This window comes from Ostrinia nubilalis, chromosome 3, assembly GCF_963855985.1.
Source record: "Ostrinia nubilalis chromosome 3, ilOstNubi1.1, whole genome shotgun sequence".
Lineage (NCBI taxonomy): Eukaryota > Metazoa > Arthropoda > Insecta > Lepidoptera > Crambidae > Ostrinia > Ostrinia nubilalis.
This window is the reverse complement of record NC_087090.1, coordinates 15,885,538-15,902,163: the sequence shown is the minus strand read 5'-3', so window position 1 is coordinate 15,902,163 and position 16,626 is coordinate 15,885,538. Positions and strand designations below refer to the sequence as shown.

The window sequence follows — 16,626 nt, the reverse complement described above, 5'->3', positions numbered from 1 at the left end:
TTCAAACGTGCGAAATTGACGTTGTATTGGCTTAAAAATAGTATTCGATATGTCATTAAGTTTCCAAGAACAAAGGACCAAAGATTTTTTTCACCCGCAATCGTGTTGCAATATTTTAATGAGCAGATTGTACCTATTGTTTTGCTATCAATCGTTGGCTCTTATGTAAACATTTTCTCATTTTTCTTATCTACTTTGTGTAATAAATGTAAATAATAACTTACGCGTACATAGATAGAGACAGTTAACAAATCGGAAAGAAAATAAACATTGGGTTGTTTATCCTTGTTCAAATAAAACGTACTGAAGGTAGGTATTTTCAGACGGCAAAATGTTTGGTCTCCGTATACAGTTGGGCGTAGCGAATAAGCAATGTATAGTGATCTTTCGTCCCAGGGCGGGGGTTCGCGCGTTCTGTCGGCCATCGGGCTCTTACGTACGACATCAACGCGGTAGGCGCGCGCGCATAGAGCGCCTAAGCGATTTATAAAACGCGTCACGTGATGCTCCAAGTTACGATTTGATTTTTTCTTTTATCCTTTGCTTATTAAACGGAAGCTTTTTTATCATCTTTATCCAACTCTTCACTAATTTTATTTGCCTTTTTAAGAAATGGGCTGATTTCGAGCCAAAAATAATAGGCCGGGTATTATTTTTATTCGCCACTCGGCAAATCTTTCGTCTCGTCGCGTCCGAATTGTAACCGAATATTCGATCATGCAATATCGGCCGACCTCCTTGCTACCGTGACATATTACTGATTTGATCAAATATCATACAATGTCAAATAACCACACGTGTTGCGTTCTTGGCCGAATTCCGCTAAATTGTCTATTTCTATCTCAATATTAGACACAATAGACTCGTAAATCGGTTCAAATCGTTAACTGCACCTGCGGTATAATTAACGCCATTGTTCGTCTAATTGAGATGCGCGCGACGCTCGTTCTGTGGAGGATGCGAGATGACGGACTGGTGTCGCGTGAGGACTTACGTTTTTAAACCAAAATCGAATACGAATCGGTATTTTTTTAACTTTATTTAGAACTTTACCTTTTGATCACAATCTTATGTGATTTCCAATTACGGAAATCACATTTATTTCAACCAGTTTCCTCATTATTAACTCAACTCAAAAAATATCTGACGGGTGCCTATAGTTGTGGGAAAATAAGCCTGAAAATTATCCTCATAAACTTTTTTTTAAATATAAGTGGGATTTGTCGAAAATTGTTCAATTAAACTCTTTGTTTATGTATGATAGTTTCTGAAAATTTCTCCATTACACATTTCTACCCAGAAAGTTATAACTAGAGTGCTTTGAAGAAGTCATGAGTGTTGTTTTAGGCTGTATTCAATTGAACCTTTTTAAGAGCCGATCCTGTTAATTTTTGGATGTTTACGTTAAATTACATTTTGTTGCGATAGGATAATAGCTAAGATTGTAGTTACACTTGGAGGATTAAAAGCATTTTAAAGATCTGTTTGTAATCCCGTCATGACTAAATTAAATAAATTTTTTAACAAACTTTAACCCTAGTCCTAATGATAAATGAACATCGCAAGCCGTATGCAAGAAATAAAACCCTGAAAACGGAGAGAAAAAAGAGCGACTTTGTTAAAACGTATTTTTTTATGTCGTCCTTATTCACAAACATTACTATGAGGTCTCACAGTGCGAACCAATCACATAGCTTTATTCAACACTGTGCGTTCGATTTGCTGCTTCACATAAGCAAGAATCGTTTGTGAATACGGGCGTGTATCTACATGATGCAAACTGAAAAAGTACCTACTTACAGTCTGAATAGATATCCGCCTGTTATCTTTTCAATTCAATCGCTCAGCATCCGTATTGTTTTGTTCTGTATTCAATAGATCGACTGTAATTACTGCCTGGGGTGGCTTTCATTGCGTAGGGTTATACATACAACGTCGGTAGATTCTTTTTTATACTTACCTGAATAAAACTTCGTTATTATACATTAAGTTATCTCATATAGGTCTTGATGGATTTGAAATTAATATGATCGTGAATGTTGAAGATCTACTTTAGAAAACTAATTATTTCCTCTCGTAGAGTTGAGGACTGACTTTAGTATTTAATTAAAATCACTTTGAAAACTCATTAAAAGCATATCACTAAACTGATGACGTCATCTTTAGTGTACCCATTAGGTTGCTTCAATTAACGAAGCCCAAACATTTACCTAGCAGGTAGTAAATCCCATTTGGTTCAGTAAATAAAAACCCACATTACTTCAAAATATCCGCGGATTCAGAGCGTTGGGATTCAAAAATACATTCGTGTTTGTTTTGTTTTTGTTCTTTTACGCGAATGCATTATGTTTGTCGTTATTATTTCTGCGAGATTGGCACGGTGTCAACGCGGCCCGCTCACCTTGCGCCCGCGCAAGTGCAAGCTTTAGGAAGATAGCAACTCGAGCTAAACACTGTGGTGTCTTATGTCGTTGGGATAGACGCGATTTTGCAACGAAAATGTATAAGTGTTGATGTGATGTTAGTACTAAATAGTACTAATAGTCTTCTTATATCATGTGGATTGAATCTGAGGTCATGACCCTAGTGTCAGATTTAATGAACCCATAGCGTCTGATATGGCTCAATCGGAATATTGCTTGGTGGTGTCAACTACCCTATTCCTAGTATCGTAGCAGGAAAATAGCTTTCAGCTGTAAGAAAATGCCACGATAGCATAACCAAAATAAAGAAGGGGTATTAATATCCACCGATCGTGCTTCAGGTGAAATTCACGAGATTACACATGACGTGTCATTAAATATTCTAGAACTATTTAATTCAATAACGGATATGTTGATTTGTGTCCAGTAGCAACATGTTCTATTGGTATAGAATATTGATCCGGGACATGTAGCCATTGGCACGGTCAGCGCGGCCCGGTCACCTTGCGCACGCGATCATCGGCTCTACACGGGATCTGTAGCAACTAGCATCTGTGGATTTAGGTGTTACGAGATTATGGTATTTGGAGGAGATGCTGAAAGACGTGTTTGGTTTTAGCTGTCGATTTTGGCTAAGATATTTCGAAGATTTACCGTCATCGTACACTGGTGAACATACGCTTCGAAAGGCTACTAAGAAAGATCTTCCGCTATTTAATCCGGTCTATCTTTTGAAGGATACATGGAATAAAAGATTATAAAAAATATAATTATAGGTGTACCAGAATCTCATGGCAAATAGGGAAAATAAACTTTGTTGAGAGCAATACTGGGGAAATTGGAATAAACGATCTTGATACTGTTTAATTTTTTACTTTTATGACTTTAGTATTAATGAACATGAAGTACGAATATACATTTTAGGTAGGTATGTGTATGAAGAATGTTGTTATACATCGGGTTTTTAACATTGGAAAATGTCTTGAAAAATAAATAAATCGTATTATTACTTTGAGTAACTAATTTTATTATGCATCATACTTTTAACTTATCACCTTCATTTAGAACTAGAAAACGATTCTAAGAACTCCACTTGCAATTTCTTGTTCTTCAATAGATGATCAAGATAAAGAGATAAAATCTTTTTCAATTTTCTTTACATGGTCATAACATTTTGACCATTCCTCTGCACCAATTTGTGAGATATACCTGAAAACCCGGATAAAGCAGCTATTAAGAATAATATAAAATAACATAACCCTCCTTGTGACGTAGTTGGGTAATAAACTAAGTATCAAAACATTTCAGTCCAACTTACTGTCAACTCGACGACGAGCTTTAGAATCAAAGATTGACTTTGAATTATGCCTTATTTTACAATTCACATTGAAAACAATATGACTTGTTTGAGCTTTTTCGACTTTTTCACAAAAATAACAAATAGTCAAGAAGAGATTACAAAATTTTTGCAGCGGCTGACAGATTTCATAATTTTCTTTGACAGGTGACAATTAAACCATAGACAATTGCCATATGAAAAACACACTTTTCCAATATTTTTGTTTGCCATGAGATTCTGGTAGACCTATAAAATAGCTCTTGATGTTGTAACAAAATGTCAAATATTTCGAAGATCACCTTGGATAAATGATTTATTAGGCATGATTGCTAACAGATGTTTTCAGATAGGTAATTGTAAAAACATTGTTATCTGAAATGGTTGTTGAGTTTCCCTAAGATTGAGGAAAGTATAAATCCTGAATTTCGGGAGAAAATTGTGACTAATTTAATCAGAAGCAAAGCTTCCGATCTTCAGCAATTACCGCCATTGCCATTTTCCTCAATGATTCACCGGACATCCTCAGGATGTCTTCCCAGTGACCAATCTGTTTTCTATCTAGAACAATTCTGGGTGATTCAGGTACGCGAAGTGTCCAGGTCTTGCGCCCGAGCCAAATGGTCAACGCGAGTGCAAGTGACAGGAATTTCGTTCCCGAAATACGCGCTTCCATTAAAGTGTGCGTTCATCTGTTTTTACCTTCAGAATAATTCCGAGTTCATTGACAATTGATGGCGCCGAAATTATTTAGGTGACGACATCGCGATATTAAGTTGTTAATGTTTCGGGGAAATCTTAGAAAAGATCACAAACAATTTGGTTATGAATCAACCTAATAAATTGCATGAGTTTTCCTTTGTTTATAACCGAATTTTGTGCAGATATTTTTGTCAATTCCATTTACAAGAAGTCATGCAGGCATATTTTGAATTACTCATGTTGTTAAAGATAAAGCAAATTACTAATTCTAGAATGAATTTCTTAACCCAGTACTCTGACATTCATTCACTTAAAGAATGGCCACCAGTGTGCTGATTCCGCGTAATTAACGAGTCCCAAATCCCGAAGTAGTTCCACTCGAAAGTAGTCCAAACCAGAGCTAACGAGCGCCAGGAGCCGTTGACATGTGATCTGGTGCCGTGCCAACGACCACGCCTTGACCTCACGGCGATAAAGTGTACAAATTAATAGGAACTGATCGTAGGGAAACCGTGGTTGTGATAGTATATCATGCAGGGATCATCATCACACTGGAAAGTATCCCGAACCAGAGCTAACGAGCGCCAGGAGCCGTTGACATGTGATCTGGTGCGGTGCCAACGATCACGCCTTGACCTCACGGCGATAAAGTGTACAAATTAATAGGAACTGATCGTAGGGAAACCGTGGTTGTGATAGTATATCATGCAGGGATCATCATCACACTGGAAAGTATCCCGAACCATCAGAGCTAACGAGCGCCAGGAGCCGTTGACATGTGATCTGGTGCGGTGCCAACGATCACGCCTTGACCTCACGGCGATAAAGTGTGAAAATTAATAGGAACTGATCGTAGGGAAACCGTGGTGTGATGACATATTATGCAGGGATCATCATTACTAGTAGTAAGTTGATCAGATAAAGGATGTCGCAACGGCTGTGCCACATGTTTTGACTGAGGTGTAGAGTTTGTTTAGTTAGGGCGTGTAGAGTTAGAAGCGTGGCTCTACAAGAGTTCTGATAACTTTTTGACATGAAAATGTTTTTGGTGGAATCATATTTCCTACTGCTGGATTACTGAATGTAAATATTTCCTGGTTCGTTATCCTTTTGTTAGACTAATTACCTACTTAATATTTTATTACCAAAGCGTCTTAAAAAGATTTCTTGTTTTCCCGCCTTATCGCATCTCATTGTATGCGCGATAGCGAAACTGAATGTGTCACTTTATCTAAGCACTATTAAATTTATGGTCATGTAAACGAGCATGGTTATTTTAATAGCCTCCATCGACACAATAGATGATGATGATGCTGGCAACATCTTAGTTTGAGCGGGTCAGTAACTGTCACGCGTCACAAACTCCAGTGGCAACATTTAGAATGACGTCTGCGATAAATTATATCCAAAATAATAAAACCTCATCGTTGGTTCCACGCTGTGTAGTCGCTTACGTCATAGAAACATTGTGTACAATACAGTTTATCCAATTTACAAGCGGATGCCTCGACATCGTGAAGTCCCAATCTAAATTCACCTTTTCGTCCTCAATAGTGGAAAAATATGGATTATACGTTATTTTTATTTATAGATCAAAACATAAATTGTCGTATGCTTAATGCTTATGTTATTCTAAAGGGAGATGTCCCTTTTTGATTCGGCCCTGAGAGAAAAAATGTTTAGCAGATGTTTTCAGAAACCTATCCTTTCATCTCCTCCTTCATTTGTCGAGATTCCAGTTCCATCAAGTACTTTCAAAGTTTCCTGTATGTCAATTTTTCTGTGACTAATTTAAATAGCTAAGTACTTACTTTTATTGTCCCGATTTAAAAAAGGTTAGTCATATCAATTTATACAGTTGTGTTGGGCTGATGAGACTAGTGTCAATCAAAACAATTAACATTGCTATGACAATCTGTTATTTTCATCACCGAGCTCAGTCTCTACACAAAATAACACAGCGAGATACACAAGCTGAAACATTACCAAGTCTAAAAGCGGCTTAAACAATTATTCAGTCTCAATTAATCTCATTAAATAAGTCCACAAAGGTAAATAAATAATAACAAAGCAAACGTCAGTCCGTCCGCTGCGTCACGCCGCAATCTCATTATGCCAAATCCGATTATGGCGGACGGAGGACAGACAGTTTTATAATAAACGGGATATTTCATAAAATACGTCCCTAATTAAATCCCTCCAGATTTGGCGGCATTTGCTTTTGACATTTTCATAAAAATTTAAGGGAATAAATGGAAATGAAGTCGGTTGGACTTGATATCGATGGAAATTGAGACCAATTATATTTGATGGGTACTCAATACACCGGTTTCAAAAGATATCGTACTAATGATGTTAAATATTATGATTATATCAATACCTTGTCTCTTTAGAAGCTTCTGTTTAACTTTGTACCTGTCAGTAAATATTGAGTGTTGCAAAAATGTTTTTTTTCTTTTGCACCAACTTACTTTAACCGTAACTATATCAATAGCCTGTGTTTTGTCGTATGAAGTTTGACAGATTTTTTACTTTTGTTAAAGTTAAAGTAAGTTGGTGCTCAGGCTTAATTTGATTTCGTATAGGGGGTTTTATTTCCTAATGAAGCCAGTAGCGAGATCCGCATCTATGATTTATTATGATGAACTATGAAAGAGGATAAACTGAAACGACTACATAAAACTTGTTTCACATTTATTTTACCTATGTTTATTCAAAATATGACTATATTTGGTTTAGTAATTTATGATTATAATGGCGCTATGTAAAGAATCATGTTTTATGAGATTGATAAAGTAATCTAAGTATTTTCTTTAAATTATGAGTTTTAAGTCTTTAAATTTTTAGTTGGCCGATAGTTGTGCCCGATTTTAAATTGTATGAAGAATCTGCCAAACCGAATCGGCGTAATGTGCGCACTTCCATATATGCCCATAGCCCCATACTGATAAACTGCCCGAGTCTAACTGTTATTTGCCTGTCCCATCAATAATTGTTGCTACAAAATTATAGGATCGGATCTAATAAAAGTTGTTTTTTAGGCAATTTCTATGTCTTACTAATGAATCAAACAACGATTACGGACTGACGGATATTAGATCAATGTCAAACGTTATCTACTTCCATTTACAACTCCTTTCTATTAGTATGATTTGTGTTTTAATTTAATCATATTAACGACTTATAAAATTACTTTTGTTTTCTTTTTAGTACACATGTAAAATTACGTAGACAAAATCTAGAATAGAAATTACATCTACTAATGCCAAATATGTAAACATCACGCAGCCAATACTCGAGCTATGCTAAAGATACGCTGCTCAACTTGTGGTCGTCAATTTTAATATCCCATAAACATTATAAAGAGGCCGATAATTGATTATACGTACAATCGCCACCAGATGTTACGCTTCTAAATTAATAACGCAAAGTTGAAAATGTCGTCAAACTACTGCGTTATGCTGTACAGCAGTCGGCAGGAGTTTGTTTTCTTCAGGTTTGACTCGCAATTGCTCCGCGCACACGATCCAATTTTTCTTTACGCGTATGTAAATAAGGGTCAAGTCATTTACTCCTGTATATAGGTACAGGCTACGCGTGGCTTGCTGCCAGCACCGAAATAGTCGGTCGGTTCTCACCTCCTGCATTGTGGTCACGTGCTATGTCGATTTGTTGTTCGTTCCTCACCGTGTTGTGGATTCTGGTTGCATCGGCATCGTAACACCTACACACGCGGACATCCGTAATGTTGGCTTTTGAATATCTCTCTCATTTTATTAATGCTTCAATTCCGTTTGAAATGTAACAAGAATAAGGATTACCACATTCTTTAGGCAGGCGTTGAAATGTTCAATCTTCTAAAAAGTTGTTTATCCTATCATATCACTCAAATTCAATACCCCAAGAATATCTCATCCTAATGTGTGTCCTGCGTACCTACAGGTTCTTCCTGATATAATCTTATCAAGCAATAAGTATTAATAAATCACAAGAAGCACGCGAAATTATATAGTAGGGCATTACAGTCCGACTGGGTGATATAATTTGTGATTCATAATATTGGAGAATTATGAGTACAATGGCCGATAGTGAGACTTCACAAGGCGTTATTTTGATAGTTCTAAATCGCATGTAGAGTCTCCCTGTGATGTTCTTTGTATCACAGTAAATATTACAAGCAATCTGTCGTACTATCTCTATCTCTATGAAATGCTTATGTGTGAAATTGATAGCATTTAAGGCGCTCGTCTCGATCAGTTTTGGCAATGGTTAGGTGTGATCATGCCACACAAATTCACAGGTGTTTATTTATTTAAAACTATTACGATTAATTGTCAACGTAAATACTATTCATCAGTTAGTTCAGTGTTGAGTTCACAGCACCTAGCGATTATTTGACAACGCAACAAAAACTCCACGCACCAAACGGCGAATTGCTAGGCGACAGAGTATAATGGGCCAGAAATTGGTAATTGGAAAACGGAAAAAATCTGAAAAGCACGTGAAAATGAAAATTGGCTAGCACGGTCGAGGGAGCACGTCCTTGTGCAGTCAGCTGATGTTTGTTCCGAGGAGTTTGGTACTGTTACGGTGACGTCATAGTAACTACATTAAACGCTGGTGTGAAGCTTTTTGTTGGTTTTACTATTGAATTTGCTCTTAGCTTCTATGTATTTCTTATTCAGAGTTTTGGTACTGTTACGGTGACGTCATACTACATTAGATGGTGTGAGAAGCTTTGCGCTAGTTTTACTATTCGATTTGCTCTTAGCTTCTATATATTTCTTAAGATAGCGCTCGAAGCTTATAATATTTATGATTTATATGAACGGTTATTCACTATTTATAACATTCTTTGGTTTCACGTTGGGTTTAGACTTCAATAAGGTCTACTCTTCATAATATTAAGATCATTTTTTTTATTGCTGCCATACTGCATGTAGATACTTGAATACCGTAGAGCAGCAGACAACAATTTTAGCAAAAAGTGGCTATAGTCCTCATTAGTCACTTCAAGCAGTTCAAGCACATCTATTGCTGTGGTTTCACCTTCAGTGATATTTATAACGAAGCCATCTCATAAACTATCAAAAACCTAGATTTTTTTAACTGTAACAAAGACGCTAAATAATAAGGGTCGACTGTGTCTCGGCTGGGTAGGAAGTCGACAAACATCCGATAGTTTTACTTCCTACATTTGCGAGATTTCATACGTTCTCCAACCTTGGATAGTAGATTAATAGATTTGTATTTGTTGACATTACTGAACCCTGTCAAGATTTATTGTAATTTCAATCGCATGATTCGAATGATAAGAAACTGTTTTCTTAAAACTAGACTCCATCATTTCATTGTCAACTGTGGCATTTTATTGATATGAGTCACTGGGGGACTCAAAAATTTAACTCCGACAGACGTTTCTTCGATAATATGCAACTCCGACACTATGTGTATGTCTGACATTTCAGTTAGAGATGTAAGTTAACATTTGTATAGGCATAGATATAGCTACGTCGCGCAAAATGGTAGAGATCCACTATTTCTGTAAAATATTGTTCTAATATTGTTCTAGGAAATCTGTATAAAAACTAATTCTTTTGCATAAACCGAATGTAATAGAAATGAAGCAGTCAGGGCAGAAATGATTGGGCAAGTGCAGCCTGAATATTAAACTGGAATGCCTATTACGCTGTGAATATTCAAACCTAATAGCAGTGGAAAATTTTCGATTAATTAACATCTAGAAAAGTTATGGACCGCACTAAATACCAGCTAGTTTATTTCCTTAATATTTACGCTAAAGGAATGCCATTCTCATGTTTTGGAAGTAAATAACTTGAACAACAACTAATTTTAGTAAATAGTATTTTTTTTTTTTTTTTTTTTATGTGATAGGAGGCAAACGAGCAAACGGATCACCTGATGGTAAGTGATTGCCGTCGCCCATAGACACCCGCAGACCCAGTATCGGCTTAACTTTAATATCAGGCCTTTAGGTAATTGACCTATCGATTACTTGTCGATTTGTCGTTAGTAAAGCCCTTTAGGGTTGTTATGCGACTAATGGACAAACATTTTGTTTTCATTTTTTAAGGAACACAACTATTTGTTTCATGAAAAATCGCAAGTGGCTGGAAATTTTTCACGAGTATTGCAAAATGTCACTAAAGTTCATTACCGATGTCCCTAGAAGAAGGTGCCCTAAGAATTTTAAACCTAACGTTTGAATATCGCAGTTTCTTTTATAGATAACAAAACATTGGTGTTATTTCTTTACCGTAAAGGATTTGCCACACTGGTTTTAATCTGCGGTTAGGTTAAAGCGATCGCGCAGGAATTACTTGGACCTGACCAGCGGCGCTAGGGTGGATTCCACCCGCGTGCCTCGGATCCGACCCGACCCCGAGACCATTCGGATATTGTCGCTTCAATAAATGGCATTACCAGTGTCAAAATGTCATAAAGGCGAGGACACATGTATCCGCAGGCGGATTAAAAGGCGGCTAAACGGTTTACGCAATAACTGGATTAATCGGCCTCAGAGCACGTGAGCCCGTATTTTTGCCGGTTAAATGTTTTGTCTTAGCAGTCAGATGTTCGAATATTTCTGATTTGAATTTGGATTTTCTAGTTTCATAGTTTACATTTCTGTTTAGGTTGATTAAGTTCGAAGCTTTATCATTATGTTTGTTTTATTACTGAATGTGTTCAATAAATAACCTAACTAGATGAGAAAAAATCACGTGAAATTAATTTTATATGTGGCTCACGTTCTATTTCAAAAATATTATGTAACACAATGGTAAGGCAAGCTATATTTGGGGCGTGTATAAGCGCCCTGGAAAGGGCATAAGCACTGAATAAAAGTTTTAATTTTAACTTTGACTAATTGATGAATTCAATATTCATATTCCGTTTCATGCGTGGAAATTATTTTCATTTTCACCGCTCTTACTTCTTCGTATTATCTTTAAATGTTATAAATGTCCTATACAACCATTTATCCTAAAGTCTACAAGTAATTAAGTTAGACCGCCTTTGTATTTAGCTAGATCACGAGAACCGCAGATCAAACGGTGCCTAATCGCTTTACGATACTCGATTAATGACTTGCACCTGCTCACGTGACGTCTTTACGTGTACTCTACCGCTGATAAAGTTTGCTGATAGAAAGTGGTTGTCTTTGAGATGCTATGATTTAATATCGCTTCTAGGGCCTAATCGCGGATCAAACGCTGGCTAATCGCTTTACGATACTCGATTAATGATTGCGCTTGCACCTGCTCACGTGACCTCGTCTCTACATGTACGCTGAAGCACATTAGACTCTACATTTTGTAGCAAAATGGCATATATCCCAACTACATAACAACTTCGAACTCCTATGTTCTTCTGATTAATTTCGTTGCGGGTCCAATGACAGTTTAACTTTCCCCTGGGACAAACTTGACCTTCACTGGTTGGGTTTTTATTGGCGGTCAAGCTGTAGATCCTGGCTACACAAGAGTTGCAGCGGTGGGAACGAGAGGTGGGAATAGTCCCGTTTAACTACATAAGATGCCAGAGGGTTTATACTTTATAGCTTGATGTGTTGTCGTACTTGTCGTCTGTACTCTATCTACCGATGGAAAGTATTGTCTTTAATTTAATATCGCCTTAGGGCTTCGTTTCAAAAGTGAGGAGGTTAATATGGTGGTGGTAGACAGTTTGCAAAAACACCTTTGACAATATTCCGGCTACGGTTTGTCGCAGTTTTTGTGGAAACCTAACTATTTTCTGAAAGCTTAGGTTACTCCATATACACTGGACCGCAAAGAAAAAGCTTGAATTAGTTTAGTCCTTATTTCAAAGAGCTTTGTCGGTTACTTTTGAAGATATTAAACATTTTCTAACCGACCCTTTTTCTATGCGGTCCAGTGAATTACATAAAACTGTGTGAACGTGTCGTTTAAAATCTGAGATAAGCAAAGAAAAACATGATGACTGTTACTTTTATAAGTATACTATCATGTATTTAGATTTGACGTTCTTTTGAATTTAGGTAGGTATATGATACCGGTAAAAACAATTATACAATCAACGGCGCTATTGATAAATCAATGCAATAGTTATCTATGTGATCAATATTCCGTATTTGCTTGTTCTGTTTTTGCCTTGAATAGATAAGCTGCATTTATCTTTAGTTATCTTTAACTGCGATCTTACGTTTGTAATATTGTCTCCAAATTAATCTACTACATATTTTTTTTTTTTTTTTTTTTATGTGATAGGAGGCAAACGAGCAGACGGATCACCTGATGGTAAGTGATTACCGTCGCCCATAGACACCCGCAGACCCAGGGGCGTTACATATGCCAAAGATGTTTTGTTTGAAAAGAAAAATTGACGCATTACGTGGCCTTCGAAATTAATATTTATCAGACAATCAAATTCTACCATACCCTTTAGTCTATAGCTAGCTTCTTACCTTACTCAAGATGTTTCTCCAATACTGTATGGGCCTTATTAATAAAAGTTGAACTCTGACTTAAGTTGTCATTTAGTATGGAAATGTCATTTTAATCCAGAGTTCATCCTAGGCATAACTTTTTATTAATAAGGGGGAATTGTTGGCATAAATTTGTGAAATCTTCCATATCCTTGTAAAAAGTGTAGGTACGTTCGTATGGAGTAGTATGGACGTGAACAGGGCGGTAAACGCGAACTGGCGACCTGACCATTGCAGGTTCATTATCATCATCATTTCAGCCATAGGACGTCCACTACTGAACATAGGCCTCCCCCAATGATTTCCATGTTGACCGATTGGTAGCGGCCTGCGCCTTCCTGCTACCTTTATGATGTCGACGGTCCACGTTGTGGATGGACGTCACACGCTGCGTTTTCCGTTACTACACTGCGTTATTACAGATTGACTTTTCTGTTTATAACTACGTTATTTAATATTTTACTTCATAAACACAAACATTTCATTGATCTTTTACAATGTTTGAGGCGCAATAACATATCACGCGTGTTTTCGCAGGTCAACGCTATCGGTGGAACAAAAAATCGTAAATATTTTCGCCGACCTAGGCCAATATTATCCAATGGTATATTATTGCGATCACGTTCGAAACAATGTGCATGCATTCTTATCGCGACGTTATCGCGGTGCAATTACGTAATGCACACTGCGCCGGTTAATATTGCATCAAAATAACTTGTAAATTGTAATTAAAGCTACAAAATAATTGGATAGGTTGGAAACAAATTAAAAGTTTGATCGAAAGAGCCAGTCGCAAAAATACCCAACAGTAATGTTAATATGAAGGATGGGCCTTGACCATTCGATATTGACTGCGTAAAAAAATTACATTAAATGTATGACAGATTGTACAGCGCTCCTAGCGGAAACATTCAAGAACTAAAATCTACATATATTTTTTAATGCAGTCGATATCGAATGCGTTTGACTTAAACTCACACTACGTCCCCTGATCATCACTTTCCATCAGGTGAGATGCAGCCAAAAGCTTCCCCGTTGTTAAAATTATTGACTTTTGGAATTGCTCTCATAACAAACTCAGTTATATGAACTAAGATTTTACAGAGTAATGGGAAATTTAGCTCTGAAGTGAAACAGACCCAAGGACCAGGTCATTAATGTAAAACATTTGTAAACCAAACGGCTATTAATGTCCCTGAACAACTATTCATACGGTTTGAAGGTAATAATCATCGACCGTCGGAATCGATGTACAGTCACGGAATGAAAAGGTTCGTCAGTTTTCAGATTGATTCCTTCAACGAATCGCGAGCACATTACCTTTTGAAACTATGTTACAGAATAATCTCGAGTTAGAGAAAATAATCTTTAACTGTTCGTCAGTAAAGTTCAAAATTATTCAGATCAGTTGTTTGACGATTTATCTTGTCAAGAAGATTATTATGATTGATAAACTAAAACCTTCTTGTTGGTTCAACCTGCCATTATTATTTCTATTAAATAAAAAAAACTATTGTCAATTGGTCAATGTCATCATTGCATTGCACTGATGGGATAGAAAAATAAACAAGCAAAACCTTATTCGTTAGCAAACGTCATATTTATTTAAATGTTAGCAGCACTGTTTCTTGCACTGTTATGTTGGCAGGTTTGACTCTTATAGTACCTAGGCTAGTGCAAGCGAAAACCGACACTAAGGTGACGAACCTTTTCATTCCGCGACTGTACAAGCCTTTTTATAATGCTTTTGTATGTTATTATAGTGTTCCTTCATATCTGTAATCTGAGGACATCCGTTATTATACGGACTCATGTATAATTTTAATCAAAACCTATTTGCTGTAGTAAATAATTACAATAACATACGCTACCTATTTAGGTACCTACTTCGTTATCTATCGCCAATGAAAACTCGCATTAAAAACACTTTACAATAATAATAAATAACAACATCGAGTCGATAATTTCTTTGTATTATCGCTTGTTTTCTAGAAAGTCTACGTCATGTACAGTCAACAGAACATGAAGGAAACAAACACAGTCATCATTTCAGCCATAGGACGTCCACTGCTGAACATAGGCCTCCCCTAATTACTTCCATATTGCCCGGTTGGTAGAGGCCTACATCCAGCGCCTTCCTGTTACCTTTATGAAGACGTCGGTGTGGGTAGACGTCCTACGCTGCGCTTTCTGATGCGTGGCCTCCACTCCTGATCCTTGCTACCCCATCGGCCGTCAGTTCCGCGTATTATGTGCCCTGAGTCCTGACCATTGCCACTGCAGCATGCTAATCAATTGGACTATGTCAGCGACTTGAGTTCATTTTAAGGATCTCGTCATTTAAGCGAAAGGTCACTGACTGACTCACTCTCACTCATCACGAAATCTCAGAAACAACAAGTTGTGCTACAAGTGCTAGGAGTCTCTTTTACATTGGGGTTTCTTTTAGAACGTAGGTGGTCACTAAGACGGGATTTTGCAAAATTCGACCCCTAAGGGGATAAAAAGGGATCCACGCGTCAGTCGCAGGCAGCCGTTAGTTTCTGATAATAATAGGTGTTATTTTGTAACAAAAATGTATATTTGTGATTAAATTATATGTGTGACAACTGTAAATTTATGAATATATCGCGAAGAGCGAGTAGATCTCAATTATTGTTTAATTGAGTTGGCGGTCCCCGAACCCGGCGGGGTCGGTTTTGAGTTATCAAGTTATCAGGAGTTATGTGTTGATGTCCCTCTGATTTATACGAGACCCTCCGCTCGGGACTAATTAACGGACACGTGACAGTGTTTACTCCCTTTATAACTAACGAGAGGAAGATAGACGTGGTTATTCCTCTTTGGACTCGTAAATCTGGCATCGTATCAACTTCGTGTACTGAATATCACATAGTAAAAGTTATTGAAAAAGTTTCGTTAGTTAGGAGATGGGATTTGTGTGAGAGATAGTCCTATATTGAAGATATAAAAGATATATTTGACCACTCATTCATGCAGAATTTACTGGGTAACCCATGGGGGATAAACATTTGTCTTCCTTCTTTGGAATTTTCGCTTATAAGTACATCTTCATTAATCTAATATGCTCCATTTAATTTATATGTCAGATAAGCTTCCACTTAATCTGATCTTTCTAAGAAATCGTATGGTACAGTCGGCAGTATATCACACAGCATACTATAAATGCAAAAAAGCAAGTCCTAAGAAGCCACAGTATAGCTTGATGAGTTGTCGTCTGTACTAAGCCGCACATTGTGTAACACTCCATCCTAGCAGCACATTCACGTCCGTGGCATTGCGCAAGCGCAGCGGACCTACGTTCCTCTTATTAGGTCGATCTATTTTCAAGCGTTATCGGCCTGCCATTGCGCACCGCCTATCTGCAATCGACGATCTGGACAAAGGCATACGTTATTAGTATCATAAATCAGATCAATCAAAATATACGAATCAGGTCTGTCAGATTCCATCAGACCACGAGGTATAAATCTGTACTTTCTACTATCTGTGATAGTGATATGATATACATTTTTTTTAATATAAATGACGTAGAAAATTATTCGTAATGCAGTATGGCAATGTGCGACTATTAAAGTTTTACTGTGTATTACAAACGTGCCGCTCTGCTCGTTTTATTCCTTGTCTTTCGGAAGTTTATTAAAATAATAATCCAT

The 16,626-nt window shown here is 37.1% G+C and overlaps 1 protein-coding gene across 1 annotated transcript in view; it reads left to right on the top strand.

The window, feature by feature from the left end:
- Positions 1–16,626, top strand: part of LOC135088061 (GTPase-activating protein skywalker) — a 116,419-nt gene that overhangs the window by 27,335 nt on the left and 72,458 nt on the right. The window lies entirely within an intron of this gene.